We start from the raw sequence: 19395 nt of genomic DNA, 5'->3' as shown, positions 1-19395 counted from the left end.
GGAATGGCAACATGGAGGAGGTTGGACAGATATGGAGGGGCAAGGTTGTGGATAACCTTGAATGTTTACAGGAGAACTTTGAAGTCAATGCGGAACTAAGTGAAGTTGTTGTAAGATGGGAGTAATATGGTGAATAGAGGGGGTTCTAGTAATGATGCGGGCAGATGAATTCTGGACCAGTTGAAGTTTATAGAGGGATTTGTGAGAAAGACCAAAGAAGAGGGAATTACAATATTCCAGGCGAGAAGTGACAAGGCTATGAACAAGGATAGCAGTGGTGTGGGGAGTGAGGAAGTGGCAAATATGATTAATGATACGCAGGTGGAAATATGCAGACTGGGAGATGTTATTGATGTGGGACTGAAAAGATAGAGTACTGTCAAGGATGACACCCAGACTCTTGACCTGTGGGGAAGGGGAAACAGAGAAATTATCAATAACAAATAAAAATTATTGGTTTTGAATAATGTTAATTTTGTACCAATTTTGTACCACAGCTGACGTGAGAAGAACTTTGTTGAATGTAAACCCACATAAAGTTGCTGGACCAGGCAACATACCTGGCTAATCATCCAGGGTATGTGCAAACCAGCTAATAGATATCTTTATAGACATCTTCAACATTTCACTGAGGTAGGCAGTAACCCTCAAGTGCTTCAAAACGACAACTATCATATGTTTGCTGAAGAAGTCCTCCGTCTCTTGCTTCAATGACTATGACCCTGTAGCCCACACACTGTTCATCACAAAGTATTTTGAGAGGCTTGTCTTGGGCCACTTGAAAGTCAGACTTTACAGATCACAAGACCTTTTCCAGTTTGCCTATTGCCCAAAACATTCCACACAAGATGCCGTATCATCTTCTCTTCATCTGGCCATGTCCCATCTGGACAAAAGAGACACTTATGCAAGAATGCTATTCTGTTCAGCATTCAACACCATTATTGAACACCATCATTGGTCAGATTGGTTCATAGAGGAGGTTGAATCTGCTAAGCTACAATACTTTCCTATTCAACTGGACCCTGGACTCCTTAACAGAGAGACTACAGATAGTCAGCGTCAGAAACAGCATCTCCAGCACCATCATGCAGATTGTTGGCGCCCCCCAGGTCTGTGTACTCAAGCCACTGCTGTTCACTCTGCTGACTTATGACTGTACAGTAGTGTACAGCTCTAACACCATCATTACATTTTCTGACAACACAACAGGGGTTGGTCTAATCAGCAATTGGGATGAGTCATCTTACGGAATGGAAATACAATGATTGACAGATATATATCTCATATATATTTCTCTTCTGGTTCGTCCTGCTTCCACTTCAATACCGGACCCAACCCACACACAGCCGACACGGCATTTCTCGATTCCTATTCGTCCTCTTCCAAACCCTTCCCCATGCTGCCTGTGGCTCCTGTGTCTTTACAACAGCTTCTTACACAGCAAACATCAGAAGCTAAAAATAATCGTGAACACATTCGAGAATACAACTCTTCTCTAGCGTTTGCTTCCATGGGTGCACAGACAACTCAACCTCCTGGCCACGGACCATACTGTTTTAAAATACACGGGCAAATTTACCACCAAATCTCTCCACTATACACTAACACGTCTACTTCTCCAGGATATGGACAGTTGTATGTTTTTGACACGGCGCAAGCTACTGAAGTACGCTTAAAAAATAAAGCAAACTCTGCATGCAGCGAAAATTTACTTCTCCAGCTAGATTCCATGCTCAGAACCATCAACCCCTTCACTAAATCATGCAAACATATGCATGAAATCACTCAGTCCAATCCAAAAGCATCTGTATGAATAGTTTTCAAGGAAAACCCTAGGCAGGATTTACGATACAATGCTCCGACATGTCACACTGATGTTGCAGTGATTTTCGTCGGAGAAGATGGCGAACCGCCTGCCGAAAGGGACATTTGCATCTATCCCATAGGCAACTCCTGTAAACAGATTTCCACGCTCAATATGAATTGTGATCCTATGGTTTACCCACTTTTATTCCCTTACGGAGACATTGGCTGGCACAAAGATTTACAACATGTTCCCGCAAAAAGAACTGCCAAGCGAATAAGGCTTACTCAATGCCAATTTTACGTGTACAGATTAGCAATGAGGAGTATATTTAGTAATTTGCACTCCAGTGGCAAACTATTCCAACAGTACGTTGTAGATGTGTATATTAAAACAGGGCGTGTGTCTCAACTATCTCAGATTACATCAACAAGATCAGCGCATGGAACAATACAAAGGACTATCAGATGCACTGCAAGCAAACGCTGAAAATAACAACGTACGTGTAGGCAAAATGATCATATTACCGTCCACATTTCCAGGAAGTCCAAGATACATGCAACAAAACTATCAGGATGCAATAGTATGTAAATTCGGAAAGCCTGATTTATTTATCACCTTCACATGTAATTCTGCTTGGCCGGAAATTCTACATGCACTGTCAGATACCCAAAGACCAGAGCACAGACCTGATACTGTAAGAGTCTTCAGCCACGATCAGTTGTACGTGGCTTTTTCTAGGGTTAGATCTTTCGACTCATTATCTGTCTTGTCCACCAAAACACCTATGCACAACTGCATCTTTCAAGAAGTATTTATTTCTTCTTGATTTTTGAATTCCTTTCTCACCATTTTCCGTTCCTATTCTTACACCGCCATATGCTATGGCGGGCGTCGGCTAGTATATATATATTTCAGTATTATGAGTTTCAACATTTATTTAAAAAAAATCTTTCTATGGTGCCACAAGAATTCTATTCCAGTTTGAAAAAACATATGCCCATGAACAGTTGTTGTCTGTTAGGAATCTAAGTAAGCCTAAATATCATGCTCATCTCATTAATGAGCATTTGAACACTTTTCTGAAGCTTGCCTGTGTTCAGTCACTTGCTATAAATGTTAAAGCTGTTGACAAAGATAAGCAGTATCAGGCAGCAGGAAATAAACTGGGACAATTTGCAACAATGCCACTTTGTTTATTTGTTTTGTTTTTTTAACCGATTTGTTATTTCTAAATTGCTTAGTTTTCAGTAACTGTAGTGAAAACAAAGAATGACATTGAACCACTAGAATTAAGACAAGAGTGTTTATGAATAGTAATTACTCACATTTCAGTAAGTGCTGCTGCTGTTAAACAAATAAGATGTAGAGTTATAGTTTGTAAAAAAAACAGACTATAGCAAGCGCTGTGTGTCCTATATAACTCCTGGGTTAGATTACCCTAGTTTTTAAACAGAAAACATTTGCAGGACTTGAAGGTCTTGTAGATCCTGGCATGAAATGAACCAAGTATTAGTATATTTGAATTAAACCTGAGTTTTGCTGAATATCAAACACTGTTATAAATGTGGCATTTCCTGAATTATACAGCAGCTTTTGTGCTGGGCCCTTGAGCAAGGCCCTTAACCTGCAATTGCTCCGTCCTGGGTATGACGTTAATCTGCATCCAGCCCTGCAAGTAGACCCTCCAAGCTGCAGGGAAAGACTTGGGGGTTGGTGACAGATTTGGCACTCCAGCCACCATAAAAAAAAAAACTCACACTGTTCCAACCATCTGAACTAGTGTGGTGCTGAGGTGTTACCCATTGCATGGCTGTACTCGTGTCCTAAACTGGGATCCTGAGTTGGTTTGTCATGTGGTGTGTGCGGCAATGCACTGTATCAGCGTACCTTGTATAATTATCGTTGTATAATTAGCTTAATTCTTAATCCTTCCACACTTTACTACTGCTGCATCATGGGCTACTTTAAGTTTAAATCTAGTTTTTTAAACTCATGTTTCCTATCAAGGTGTTAAATCAGTCATTTCAGAAGTTAATTAAGATAAACATACTACATCAAATAGAGCTAAGTAAAGTTTTTTTTTAAATATAAAATTAATGAGCTCTCTATTTTTTATGAAAAATCATTTAGCACTCTCTTTTTATTTCTTAATGATTTATTTAAATGTACTCCAAGGGATATTCAGTGACTTGGATATTTTCTTGTATAAATCCCCTGACTTGTGCTTTTCAATCACCTTTTTGAAGAGTTGCTTGGAGTGTTCTTTTGTCTTCATTGAGTAGGCCTGGCCAAGATACTAAGTCTCCAAATGTTGGACCTTCTAGAAACAATCGAGTGAAACCCCTTGAGTCCAGACAGATGAACTCTACAGAACAAATTATGTGACTTCTAAAATCAATTGGATGCCTCAGTGATAATTTACATGTGTCATATTAAAGTGGGTGAATATGTATGTGATTGATTATTTTGTGTTTTATATTTGTATTTAATTCAGACAACATTGTGGGACTCTATTTTCACTTTCACATTAAACTGTCTTTTTCTGTTTATCAGTGTCAAAAAAGACAAATTAAGCCCACTGTGATTTAATGATGTGTAGAACGTGAAAACTTCCAAGGGGGTGAAAACCTTTTATTGGCACTGTATAATTCAATCCCTGTATAAAAATTCAATCAGCTCAGTTTATTTGTTTAATGGGACTTAATTTAGATTTTAAATTAATCATGGAATAAAGAAGAGTTTTCTCTTATCTCCTTTACTGCTTATTATTGCCATTCACATTAAAAAAGTCAGATATTACCCACCTTAATATCACTAAATAATTTGGGAAATATTTTATTTCTATTAAATTAGCTAAAAAACTACTATCTTTTTTTAAAAATAAAAAGAGTCCCAGTGCCTTACAGATAATAAATAATTGTGTAAAGCAGTGTATTTCAACCACTGCGTCACAATCCATTTTTGAGTTGTTTGTTGCCATTGGGTTGTAGTGGGTCACAAGTGGGTTGTTTCGTTGATTGTGCTTGTATCCAAAACCCTCTCTCCCACCAAGCACCCCCCAACCCCAATGCTCCCTGCATTAACGAGTAGGGTGCGAAGGGTTGGTGAGGACACTTACATGGGAAAAAGTGGGTTGTGACATTAAAAAGGTTGAGAAACACTAGTCTAAAGCATCAAGTTTTGCCTTTAAATCTAAATGAATGTGAATTGATGACAATAGATAACTGTGGTGCAATTGATGCTTATAATATTCTTATTAAACCAACTGTACAATAATCTAAAATACAAATCACTAAACACAGTGGCTTAAGTAAAATGGCTAAACATTTTCAATATAATTGATGAATGTAAATGTAAATTAAATAAATGACCACAAAGGGCTATATTTGTACTTGGAAGAGTTTACTTAACAAAAATAGAAAGCCTTTCCTTATGTATTTATTTACCTGATTCATTAAGTATTTTCAATAAAACTATCACAAATTAATCAATTTAACTTTGCTTGGTGAAAAATATGCTTTTCTATTTAGAAAAAGAAAAGCAGGATTAAAGAGTTTAAGGATGATAGTCTACAAATGAATGCTTTTTTAGCCTTAAAATGGTAATATTTAAAAACTGTTAAAATCTTTTTTTAACCTGTCAATAGTATCTGGCATCATATTCCTAAAGAAATACTGGCTATACGTACTTGCTGTGCGACTCTTCAATTCCACTCAGGGGGGGTAAACGTTAACATTATTCAAAGTTATTGTCTGTTTTTACCTGCATTTTTATTACTCTTTAATTTAATATTGTTTTTTGTATCAGTATGCTGCTGGAGTATGTGAATTTCCCCTTGGGATTAATAAAGTATCTATCTATCTATCTATCTATCTATCTATCTATACAGGTAGTAGCCAATTTGTTTTATTTTATTTTGCTGTGACCTTAGTATACATAAATGACATTTTATACTCTCTTCTTTTCACCAGCAGGTACTGTTACATTGGTAAAGGCTGTATGTTTATATTGTAACACCAAATAATACACCAGTCTAAAATATTTTTTCTTGTTTAAAATTAATTGCTGTACAATAGTGTCTGGATAGAAACGTAATATGGTCAGTGATGCATATGTTGATTAACAAATAGAATTGTATTACTTTTAATCATAAACAATATAATTAGGATATTAACAGTATTCCATGTTAAGAATAATTCGGAATATCCAGGTAATTTGTCCAACAACCTCCACGCCCTTCATTATTAATTCAACATTTTGATTTTAAAGATGGCAGTCCTTTAAATACAGTAGTATAGTGTCTTATGATCAAGTATTTCAAAATTCAAGTAAGAATTTCTTATTGCAAATTTACCCAAAGAAAACTCTATATTATTTGTGAACTTAACATTTAAAGTATCCTGATCATCCTAAAGCTTTTAATAATTTTAAAATTTTAAATACTGTATACTCTCCTAAAAATTACTACAATAGTGCTTAGGTTTCCATTGGGGTACAATGGATTCATAAAGTATTTAGACACATTCGTTTTTTTCACATTTTGCTACTCTATGTTGAAGCAGGCCTGCTCTGTGTTGGCTGGGACTGGCTCCAGCAGACCCCCGTGACCCTGTGTTCGGATTCAGCGGGTTGGAAAATGGATGGATGGATGGATGTTGAAGCAGTGTGCTAAAATAATTTAGATTAATATTTTTCCTCAAATCAATCAACACTCAATACCCTAGAATGACACACAAACAGGATTTTTGCAAATGTTTCCAAATACATTAGAAATAAAAACTGAAATATCTCAATGACACAAATATTCAGATTCATTACTCAGTACTTAGTTGAAGTACCTTTCGCAGCAAATGAGGCCTGGAGTCTTCTTGGGTATGACGTGACAAGCTTCACACAACCGAATTTGGTATTATTTGCCATTGTTCTCTGCCTATTCGCTCATGCTGTGTCAGGCTGAATGAAGTTCATCGGTAGGCAGCATTTTTCAAGTCTCTGCTGAGATATTTGATTGAGTTCAAGTCCAGACACTGCCTGGTCAATTAAAGGACATTCCCAGAGATGTTCCTAAGCCACTCCTATGTTGTCTTTGCTTTGTGCTTAGGGTCACTTTTCCTGTTGGAAAGTGAACCTTTGGCCCAATCTGAGGTCCAAGGTGCTCTGGGACAGGTAATTATTCAGGACCTCTGTGTACTTTGGTCTGTTCAGATTTCCCTCAAACCCGTCTAGTCTTCCAGTCCCTGCTGCTAAAAAACAGGCCCAGTGCGTGTTTCTCCCACCATCATGCTTCACTGCTGGTATGGTATTGCAGACATGAAGAACATTGCCTGCTTTCCTTCAGATGTGACTTAAGGCTAATCTTGGTTGATCAAACCAGAGAATCTTGCTTCTCATAGTCTAAGAGTTATTTAGGTGCCTTTTTCCTAACTCCAAGTATTCTCCTATATGTATTTTACTGAGGAGAGGCTTCTGTCTAGCCCTTCTGTCACAAAGCCCAGTTCAGTGGAGTGTTACAGTGATGGTTGTCTTTCTAGACATTTCTCCCATTTCCATACAGGTTCTCTTGAGATCAACGAGACTAACCATGGGGGTCTTGGTTACCTCTCTTACCATGGTTCTTCTTAAATGATTAGCCAAGTGGCAAGCTCTAGGAACAGTTGTAACTGATCCAAACTTATTCCATTTGGGAATTATAAGGGCCACAGTGCTCCTGGAAGCCTAGTGCAGCCTTCCCGAGATCGGCAACTCGTCATAATCCTGCCTCTAAGCTCTGCTGGAAATTCCTTCTACCTAATAGCTTGGTTTTTGCTCTGACGTAAATTGTTAAATGAGGGAGCTTATATAAGCAGGTGTGCGTCTCTCTTAATCATGGCCAATCAATTGAACAGACCACAGGTGAACTCCAAACAAGGTGTAGAAACATCTCAATGATGATCAACAGACTGGGCTGCACCTCAGCCAAATTTCAAGTGTCATAGCAAATAGACTAAATACTTGTGTCAGTGTGATGTTTCAGTTTTTATTTTTAATAAATCTGTAAAAATGCGAAGGATTTCTTTTTCTTCATATTGTCATTCATGGGTATGAAGTGTTGCCTGAAGTGATGTGGAGAAAAAATGAATTTAAAATGATTTAAGTATAAAGCTGCAACATAGCAAAATGTGAAAAAAGTGAAAAGGTCTGAATACTTCCTGAATCCTCTGTAACTTGAAATGTTTGTGATGATTATTTTTCTTTTTTATTTATCCTAAATGCCCATTGATTTACTGCATTCCTCCTAAAGACAAACATTGTGCATACCCTGATCCAAATAACAAATACAGGTATATGATGTTCTGAGCTATGTAAATGTTTGTATAGAATTAGAAAAAATATATTACTTTTTGGGCGGCACGGTGGCGCAGTGGGTAGCGCTGCTGCCTCGCAGTTGGGAGATCTGGGGACCTGGGTTCGATTCCCGGGTCCGCCCTGTGTGGAGTTTGCATATTCTCCCCGTGTCTGCGTGGGTTTCCTCTGGGTGCTCCGGTTTCCTCCCACAGTCCAAAGACATGCAGGTTAGGTGGATTGGCGATTCTAAATTGGCCCTAGTGTGTGCTGTGGGTGTGTTTGTGTGTGTCCTGCGGTGGGTTGGCACCCTGCCCAGGATTGTTTCCTGCCTTGTGCCCTGTGTTGGCTGGGATTGGCTCCAGCAGACCCCCGTGACCCTGTGTTCGGATTCAGCGGGTTGGAAAATGGATGGATGGGATATTACTTTTCTATTTGTCCTAGAAAACCAATATACGGGCTTTTTTGTACATTTTAGGTATTTTTATTCATAAACACGACTATCTTAAAATCACCCCTCTCATTCAATTTCATCTCCTAAATAAAATTTTCTGCTCTTCGCGATACATGAAAAAGAACTGTTCTTTAATTTTGCCTATGTATTTATTTCTATGTTCCCTCTCTAAATTTCTGTAAAATAGTATATTTGCATTTTCGATTGTATTATGCTAGGGTGACCATATTTTGATTTCCAAAAAAGAGGACGATCGGCACGGCCTCCAGCCGAATTCAGACAAGCTTCTTGGTGGTTGATGAACATTATTTATTATACTTCAATGGTGCATAATTAACCTCTGTAATAAAATAAAATGAAATCTGTAAAAACTTATAACAAAATAATAGCTCTCTTAGACTCTTCAAATAAATAATTAAATATTGTTCTAAATATGAACTATTCTGTTCCAGCTTCAACAATATATCTCTTAAATGTAATAAAATAAATAACAGAAGAGTCTCACAAAGACAAAAAAACTTAAAACAAAAAGAATCTAGACTTTTCATCTTTAGTTTTCTTCTTCTTCATCCTGCTTCTCTTCTTCATCCTCCTTGTCAGCCCATCCATATTTTGCTGTAGAGCTGATCTTTCCTAGCAGTTTTCGATAGCTTAACAAATAAGCATGAAAGTCTTTGCAAGACATGTCTTTGAAGTTGTACTGAACTAGTAGAATCCCCTTTAGTGACTCTACGGAGAGCTGGTTCCTCTCCTTGGTCCACTGGCTTTGCATTAGTGAAAAAACCCTCTCAACATTTGCATTGTGAGAGGGAAGTGCAAAGACAAACTGTGCAATTGTCAGTAGCTCTGAGTAACATGCAATGCTTTTTGCCTTTTCAAAATATTTGGTCCACTTCTGGTGTACCTGCAGGCCACTAAACTCCTCATCATGGTTGCACGTTTCTGTGAATTTCCTCAGATTGGTGACCTGGTCAAAACACTTAACATCATCAACTGCCACCCCCTTCTCTCCAAGGTAATTGATGCATGCCTCCACATCATTCCAGTTTGGTGGCTCACTCAGATCCATCCACCTGAATGTTGAGAACTCTTCCATGGGAGTCATCCACTTCTCCAGATACTCCAGACATGCACTGTACATGCCATGCACATCTGCACAGAACTGGTCACAGCCTTTGTCAAGTCCATCTTTGCGCTTCTGTGCCAGTAGTCCCTTAACTTTAAGGGACATGAAGTTGTTGCTCTTGCGTTGAAGAAGAATGGTATGTATATTGTTTAATATCTTCTTCACTTCCATAATGGACATGTTCTCCTGTTCCATTTCTTGAATGTGGGTATGGAACACAGACATGAGTGTGTGCATGTGCCAAAGGTAGATTTCAGCAAAATCATTTTCAAAAAAACTCTTGAGTGCTATGGGTGGCTTTTGCTGAGACAGAAAATATGCCTTTAAAGCTGGAAACATCTGTAACATCCTCTCAATGCTTGGGAACAATGACAGCCACCTTGTCGTGCTGTGAGAGAGCATCCTTCTGTAATCAATCTCAACAAAATCACAATACTCCTTCAGGCTCTCAGTGCGCACAGTGTAAATGTGAAAGTACTGGTAGATTTTGAATATGATATTCTCAATGTCAATTTCTATTGTGCCTGCCCCATGGTGTGCACAATTATTCAATATGTGTGCTGGGCAACCCACACCGATCAGAGTCTTGTTTTGCAGCAAACTCTTCAAATTTGCAAACACATTCTTTCCAGCTTCATCACGTCGGATTCCTCCAAAATTTGTGTTGCAATTGTCTCCAGTAAATGCAATGCATTTTTCCGACAGATTGTTTTTTGCCAGGGTTTCTGTGAGATATTTTGCAATGGTTTCTGCTGTCTCATTGGGTGTGTCTTTAACTTCAATCAATTTTGTTTGCACGCCACCCTTCTTCCAGTCAAAATACTGGATTATGACTGGGAATATTTTCACTGCTCCGTGGTTACTCCCGTCTGTGGAAACACCACAGTACTGGATTTCTTTGAGTGCTTCATGAGTGATTTCAACAGAGTGGGGGGCTATAGCACCATTGACGATGGCTTCGGTCTTGGTGCGAGCACTACTAAACTTTTTTGCAATGTCAGAGTCAGGCAATGCCTTTTTAAGCAAAGTACTGGTGCAATCCATGGACCTGTAACTGTTGTGATGTTTCACTGTATGAAAAGCCATTGCACCTTCTGCTGCATTTACATCATCCTCTGTTTTTCCTGGTCAGACAAAAAACTGTCAACTTTGCAGATGAACTTGTCTCACCTCGCACAGCTTTTTTATGTTTCTCGGTGTCCATGTGGGCTTTCAGATCCCCAGCACCTTTATTGGATACCGAGACATATGTACCGGCTTTGCACACGGTGCACTCCACCTCCCACTTGTCCCGACCGGGACGGTATGTGGGAAATTTTCTTTGCAGTTCATCGGTGAAGCTGCACTTACGCTTCGGCATTTTCCCTGCTATACTGCTCCGCTCTCTGCTCTGATCCCTGTCTGCACTGCTCACTGTCTGTGTCTGTGTGTTTGCGCGCACGGCGCAGACCTGCCCACAAGGCAGCCTCCCGGTAATTACGTCGCGCAAAAAAGTAGCACCCTAGTATTGTGTGCAAAACGCCAGTCAATTTACATGTACACGTAATGGTCCTATGAAAAACCGGACATTTTTCGTGAATTTATAAAACCGGACAGGACGTAAAAAGTGGACATGTCCGGGCAAAAGAGGACGCTTGGTCACCCTATTTATGCTATATATAGCAACGTGTTCAAATCAAAAAATATTGTTAGCACATATTTAGTTGACAAACTACACACTACTTATGAGCAAATACAGACCCCTGCTGCTCCATCTACATGAATATCATTGTGCAAGTACAGAACCGTAAATTAATGTATAAATAATAACAAACACGCACGCGCACTACAAATACGTATTTCCTACAGTATGCTCTTCCAATTCGACCCGAGACCTAAAGACGATCAGTTCCCGGAAGTGACGCCTTACTGTTGGTGAAAGAGTTAATGGACGCTGCTCGTGACGTTGCTGGAAAATGGCTGGATGAGCACCATGGACCAGATATTTATGGCAGGTTAGTTTTAAAATGACTTGCTCTGTTGTTACAACGTTTGGAGGACTCTCCTGCTTTGGACAAACTAAAGATAAATCCATCAGCGAGTGAAGAAACATAGTGGTGCTCGCAATGTATGCTTATTATTGTTATTATGTATGTGGTTGTAGGGATTCTAGCAGAAAACACATCCTGTACCTTTTGCTTTATGAGAAGTGCCATAGACGCTCGGCTTTTGTTCCGACACGAATTGAAAGTCGCGCGGCGGAGTGTTTTCTCTTCGAATCGGCGTTTCTGCCATTGTTAATTCCCACACGCCTTAGCGTGAGTAGTTACGTATGTTTGTTGACGGCTGTTGGCGTCGTTTCTACGGTTTCTTTAGACTGCTAACTTGTTACGACCTCGATTGTACAAGCTGTTTTCAGGAAATGCTACTTTTGTGTAAAAGTAGGTGTTAACCATGGCACTTTTATAATAGTAAAGCGCCAGCGAGTGGTGAGAAATGTAGAAAGGCGCTATAAAGTTGAGTTTCTTTGCTTCAAGTGGTAGCGCTGCTGCCCCGCAGTTAGGAGACCTGGGTTCGCTTCCTGGGACCTCCCTGCGCAGAGTTTGCATGTTCTCCCCGTGTTTGCATGGGTTTCCTCTCACAGTCCAAAGACATGCAGGTTGGGTGGATTGGGCAAAAAAACTGAAAACAGACCTTGGCAGGACTCTAGTCCAAAGAGCACCACCAGTCACATAAACACATTACACACGCACACATATGCCCCATATTCACACGCAGTGACAATTTGCAATTGACAGTTAACCTACCCAGAAAATCCTTTGTAATTAATTCCTTCTTTGTTTGAGCCTGTTTGTAGCATTTTTCATGAAATGGGACTTTGTATACTATTCAATAATGACAAATTTTGGGTAATAACAGAAGTGAAAGGCAAACTTTATTACAGTGACTGACCACTCTGATGGTGAATTATAGGCTGACCAGATTTTCAAAGCCCCAAACCCAGACACTTTTGTAGCATGTATGCTCACACACAAAAGCCCATTGACATTTGTTTAGTGCCAGCTTAATCACATCCTCAACAATGAGGGTTCAGGGCACTGGCAAAAACACTTTTACAAAGGAAACCAACAGGATGCTACACAGTACTCGATGTGAACACACATAAATGGTAACGTCTGATTTTGTATGCTTGTGTTAAGTTTGAAAAGTATCACAAGGACAAACAAGTTCTTAATGAAGTTTTGATATTCTACAGTTAATTACCAGGACACACAGGTCGAAATTGGGACTGTTCCAGTCACCTGGATATCTGGCTACCCTAGTAAATTATAGTGATAGTGTTAATCATTATAATGTGTAGATAATGGAAATGTGAGGTTGGTTTATTACCAGTTTAATACTGACTAAATGTTTAATTACCCTGTGTAAAATGGCACCTCCTACAGGGTTCTTTATTCATATGTAGATAACCTTTTGTTTTTCTTGCTTCCATTTTATTCTTTTAAAATTTGTAAGATCGTTTAGCTTACCTGTTTAGACTTAAATCATCGGTAGGAAGAAGATGCATGCAGAAGTTTCTGCTTGTACTGAATTGGACTTGCTGATGAGAGCATTTCAGTTCCACCCACGCAAACAGCCAGGGGATCTGTTTGCTATCAGTAAACCGCTGTTGGAGGTGAAAAAGAGGAAAATATAAAAAATATACAAATTAGTGTAAGCACTCTCAAGGTGAAACTAAAACAGTGAACTAATTCATAGTTGAAGTTACACAGAATGTTTATATGTTTTAAGTTAAATTTACAAATTCACCAGTGCTTTTCAATGGGAGATTTTAAAATTGTAAAACTGTGTACAGTGTGATCTACTCACGATGTCTCGACAGATTTCATTGAAGAATAAGTGTGCCTCATTTTAACTAAATTGGTCCATGGGAGCAGACAGACAGTTGTCACAGTATTACGATTTAATGGAAGTAAACTGCATTAAAATTAATCTTATCAGTTTTCCTGTGCAGTATCTGATAGATAGGAATTTTTCCAAGTTCTATTTGCATATGCAAGGAAGCAATTAGTACAATACAGGGTGAACATGCCAAATCTATACACACAAGAAGCCACTTTTATATTTTTCACCAAACTAAAATAAAGTCTGTTGGACCTACAAGGAAGATGGAGCCAAGGAGCCCACACAAACCAGTTACATTCAGTGTAATTTCTGACCTTTTTCTGCCACTTTAATTGGCTGAAACTTCATCCTTCACTTAATATTCATGTTCTGCCTCTCAGAATTAATTTCTTTTTCAGAATTTTTACAACTGGAGAATTAGTTATGTGGTGCACATATGTTACAGCAAAATAAGCTGCAAAATTCAGTAACATTTTTACCAAAAAAAAATGAACTCTGAATGTTATTCTTATTTCCACAGGTGTTGGAATACAGTAAGATTGCAAACACAATACGTGTGTTGAAAACAAAGTAAAAAAAAAACAAAAAACTTATGAAATATCAACAAGTAGTGCTGTGAATTGATGGTGACTTGTCAATTTAGTTCGATTTTTGATTTGTACCTGACAGTTTGGTCTTCGCTTCGATTCAAAATAATAACAACTGTGCCTTTTTCAAAAAATGTATGTTCCAAATAAGTTAACAGGTCTACCTATCAAAATCTAAATAAATGATTAAATACAGTAGACTACTGACACATATATGTTATCTAATCTTGTTTGATATCTCTAGGCAAGGGGTTCTCTACCTTTTTTTCTTGGCATACCTCTCCAGGAATTGAATGTTTCAAAATACAATAATTTGTTCAGTACTTATTAGGAACAGGAAGTGGTGTAAAAAAACGCAGTCACCTGTGAAAATTCTCTTTTTTGCGAAACCACACCCCCCCCCCCCCAACGAACCCAAACCCCCGGGTTTTGATGAATGGTTAGAAGGCGGTATTAAATTTTAGGGAAGTTGCAAAGAGGTGGGAAGTGAGAGAGTAGTGTTACCTTGGACCTGCAAGTAAGCATAGGGAGACTTCAAATTGGAATGAATGAAGAAGAATGAACAATGAAGAAGAGGATACTGCAGGGTAGGAGAGATGGGATTGAACTGTTGCAGCATGCTGCAGAATGGTGGAAATGAAGCAAAGCCACTGTGTTTTTTAAAGGCCACTATTTCCCAGTTTTTGTATGTATGTATATGTGTGTGTGTTTTTACCTCAAGTGTCACCGTAGAGCTACTTGCATATCGCACAGATTTAACCTTTAAAATGTTGAAGAACATTTTGAGTTATACTTATTTAAAATACAGCTAGAATTAGTTCAGGCATGAATTAGCCAATTCCTATTTGTGAAGCATCACTAAAATAAATTAATATATTTTAAAGGAATATTCCAGCCAACAGAACAGAGCTGTTTGTCACAGTTTGGTTCTTCAAGCTTCAAGTTTTTTGTTTTCTGTCAAATTCCAGTGTAATGTAGATCAAAATTGATCATGAATAAAACTGTGTTTTGACTTAATGCGTTGTGCCAAAAGGATGACTAAATAAGTTAGTCATTTACACATCACTTTTCTTTTAGTGGCAAAATCATTCAACATACTTAATGAACTTGGAGATTTTTCAACTACTTCACATTCCTGAAAATGCATTTTTTTTACATAAAGTGTTAGAAAACTAGTTGACATGAAAGGATTGATGAAAAATTATATACAAGGAATTAGTCTGAAGAATGTGAATTTCCCATTGGGATTAATAAAGTATCTATCTATCTATCTATCTATCTATCTATCTATCTATCTATCTATCTATCTATCTATCTATCTATCTATCTATCTATCTATCTATCTATCTATCTATCTATCTATCTATCTATCTATCTATCTATCTATCTATCTAGTCTAGTTTTAACAGTTTTGAAGGATTTTTATACGGTTTTTAAATAAGTACCCATAGCATTTCTTTCCTATTATTAAAAACCCATAACCTATGTATCATTTTGAAGGCCAGTGTAAATCTGTCAGAAAATATATATTTGGTAAAGAAAAAAAAAACACCTGAACTATAGAAGCTGGAATGTGGTGTCATTAGAAAGCTGAATCATCTCTCTCATTTAGTAGGTAATAGTCTGTCAGTCAAATCACGTGCATGTGAATCAGCATGTTCAAGAGATCCGAGGGCACAGGTGTTGCTGTGATGCTGCAATCTGATAATCATTGAGAGAAGACAAAAAAACATTGCAGCATGTTATTGAGGCATACTATGTGGCATTGTAACGGAAAAACACAGTACTTTAATTATAGCAGAGAGTAAACAAATGATTTTATGCAGTTTTAAAAAAATTTGCATTGTTGTTTCATCCAGCTCCAAGGTCCAAAAAATGGGGATGAGTGTTAAAGGCTAGCTAACACTTTGAACAAAGTTCTATAGCATTCACCCGGTATCGTATCAGGGTCTGAATACAGAGAGGGCACAGCACTTCAAGTTATGCCACCCATGTAAAGCATTTGAAATTAAAATCATGTCCAGTGTTACCAGCAGATATATTGTTAGTTCGCAGCTTAGTAATGCATTGGTTAACTTTGGGCCTATGTCTGGCTTGATTCCTTCCATGATGTTTTCACTAAAGCCAGCTTAAAGAAATAAACTCATTTTCATTCACTCTGTGATAATAACTGTTATAATTTCTAAATATAATATTAGTGTTGTTGTTGATTATTTTTTTCAATTCTCAATCTACAAGACAGTTCCTTACTTACACATGCACAAACTGTGCTCTAAATGTTGTCATTACAATACTGTTGTAACTTCAACTTCAAAAATTAATTTTCTTGTGATATTTAATTCCTTCCTTTCTTTTTCAACCCACATAAATACAGTCCCAAACGTACCTCTGCAAAAATTCTGCTGTATTGGTTTATTCCTAAAACTTTCTGATACTGAGAATCTGACACATGCTATTGTTCCATTTCTGCACTGGCCTTTTTGCCACTGTGCTTTTAATCAGTTGTCTCAGGTACAGTTGTGCTTGAAAGTTTGTGAACCCTTTAGAATTTTCTATATTTCTGCATAAGTATGACCTAAAACATCATCAGATTTTAACTCAAGTCCTAAAAGTTGATAAAGAGAAACCAGTTAAACAAATGAGACAAAAATATTATACTTGGGTCATTTATTTATTGAGGAAAATGATCGAATATTACATACTAGCCAACCCGCTGCACCGCATAATTATGTATTGATGGGTGAACACTTCCTGAAAGACACAGTTGTCCAAATGGGGTGGGTTTGAGGATACGATTGTGAGTGAATGAAAGGTGGAACTCTGGAGAGAGCAACATACAATTGTCCGTGACTGAAAACTGGTTTTGGCAGATACAGGCATATCTTTTAGAATGTTTGGCCCTGTGCCTTATTAATTGTCATTACAAAGGCCAAACTAACAGGAAATTGTCTGCATGTAAAAGTAAAAGGCAAATTTGAATCTGATGGGGTCAGGGATATCCGGGGAATAAGGACAGTTTGTGAGGTAGCAGCTGCGATAGTCTTACACTCCAGTACATTGCGGTGAATGCAGGAGGAGGGTCAGCGTTGGTGGGCGGGGCTCTGTCGTGCGTATCCCATGACGCGGGAGGAGGGTTAGAGTAGGTGGGCGGGGCTCTGTCTTACGTGCGTGTGTATCCTATGGTCGGGCGACTTGGTGGATTATATACAGAAAAGCAGCCTGAACCGAAAAGAACAATGAAAAGACAACATGGCTCAGAGGTGCATGTGGACTGTAGCAGAGACGAAAGTGACTGAGGTGGTGTTTGGTGAGGTGTTGCGTGCTGGCACATGAGCAGGCAGTGTGCATGCCTCGAGAGCGAGGGTGGACACGAAAAGAGGGTTAGAGTTGGCAGGCGGGGCTCTGTCGTGCGTATCCCATGGTCTTAGAGTTGGTGGGCGAGGCTCTGTGAGTTGGCGGGCGTGGCTCTGTCGTGCGTATCCCATGGTCTCTATCTTGTGTGCCAATTCGGCTGCTTAGTGAATTTTTGGTGGGCGGGGCTCTGTCTTGCGTCTTGCCTGCCATGGTCGGCTGCCTTAGTGAATTATATATATAGATTTGTGAGTGGCAAAAGTATGTGAACCTTTGCTTTCAGTATCTTGTGTGACCCCCCTTTGTAGCAATAACTGCAACTAAACGTTTCCGGTAACTGTTGATCAGTCCTGCACACCGGCTTGGAGGAATTTTAGCCCATTCCTCCGTACAGAACAGCTTCAACTCTGGGATGTTGGTGGGTTTCCTCACATTAACTGCTCGCTTCAGGTCCTTCCACAACATTTCGATTGGATTAAGGTCAGGACTTTGACTTGGCCATTCCAAAACATTAACTTTATTCTTCTTTAACCATTCTTTGGTAGAACGACTTGTGTGCTTAGGGTCTTTGTCTTGTTGCATGACCCACCTTCTCTCGAGATTCAATTAATGGACAGATGTCCTGACATTTTCCTTTAGAATTCTCTTATATAATTCAGAATTCATTGTTCCATCAATGAAGGCAAGCCGTCCTGGCCCAGATGCAGCAAAACAGGCCCAAACCATTATACTACCACCACCATTTTTCACAGATGGGATAAGGTTCTTATGCTGGAGTGCAATGTTTTCCTTTCTCCAAACATAACGCTTTTCATTTAAACCAAAAAGTTCTATTTTGGTCTCATCCATCCACAAAACATTCTTCCAATAGCCTTCTGGTTTGTCCATGTGATCTTTAGCAAACTGCAGACGAGCAGCAATGTTTTTTTTTTTGGAGAGCAGTGGCTTTCTCCTTGCAACCCTGCCATGCACACCATTGTTGTTCAGTGTTCTCCTGATGATGGACTCATGAACATGAACATTAGCCAATGTGAGAGAGGCCTTCAGTTGCTTAGAAGTTACCCTGGGGTCCTTTGTGACCTTGCCGACTATTACACACCTTGCTCTTGGAGTGATCTTTGTTGGTCGACCACTCCTGGGGAGGGTAACAATGGTCTTGAATTTCCTCCATTTGTACACAATCTGTCTGACTGTGGATTGGTGGAGTCCAAACTCTTTAGAGATGGTTTTGTAACCTTTTCCAGCCTGATGAGCATCAACAACTCTTTTTTCTGAGGTCCTCAGAAATCTCCTTTGTTCGTGCCATGATACACTTCCACAAACATGTGTTGTGAAGGGCAGACTTTGATAGATCCCTGTTCTTTAAATAACAAAGGGTGCCCACTTGCACCTGATTGTTATCCCATTGATTGAAAACACCTGACTCTAATTTCACCTTTAAACTAACTGCTAATCCTAGAGATTCACATACTTTTGCCACTCTCAAATATGTAATATTCGATCATTTTCATCAATAAATAAATGACCAAGTATAATATTTTTGTCTCATTTGTTTAACTTGTTTTATCTTTATCTACTTTTAGGACTTGAGTGAAAATCTGATGATGTTTTAGGTCATATTTATGCAGAAATATAGAAAATTCTAAAGGGTTCACAAACTTTAAAGCACAACTGTAAAGGTGCTTCATATTATAGCTCCAGGGGCCCTCAGTCAGACAGGGAGTACTACGTACATAATGCTTTTATTAACCTATAAAGCATTTAATTGCTTTTAACCAGACAACATCATAAATCTTCTGCATCACTACAGTCCTGCATGCTTATTCCTGTCAACTTATGCTAGAAATCCCGTCATGTACCA

At 38.7% G+C, this 19395-nt stretch overlaps 1 protein-coding gene across 2 annotated transcripts in view; it reads left to right on the top strand.

Annotated features, from left to right (window-relative positions):
* The first annotated feature begins 11561 nt into the window (after nt 1–11561).
* The window catches only part of mynn (myoneurin), a 75499-nt gene continuing 67665 nt past the window's right edge, over nt 11562–19395 (top strand). The window contains exon 1 of one of the 2 annotated variants that reach the window (XM_051922883.1): nt 11562–11705. The gene's annotated coding sequence lies outside the window, so the exon portion shown is untranslated. The remainder of the gene's footprint in view (nt 11706–19395) is intronic. The other variant, XM_028794745.2, reaches the window with a different exon arrangement.

This window comes from Erpetoichthys calabaricus, chromosome 2, assembly GCF_900747795.2.
Source record: "Erpetoichthys calabaricus chromosome 2, fErpCal1.3, whole genome shotgun sequence".
NCBI classification, from domain to species: domain Eukaryota; kingdom Metazoa; phylum Chordata; class Cladistia; order Polypteriformes; family Polypteridae; genus Erpetoichthys; species Erpetoichthys calabaricus.
This window is presented reverse-complemented; position numbering and strand designations above follow the sequence as displayed.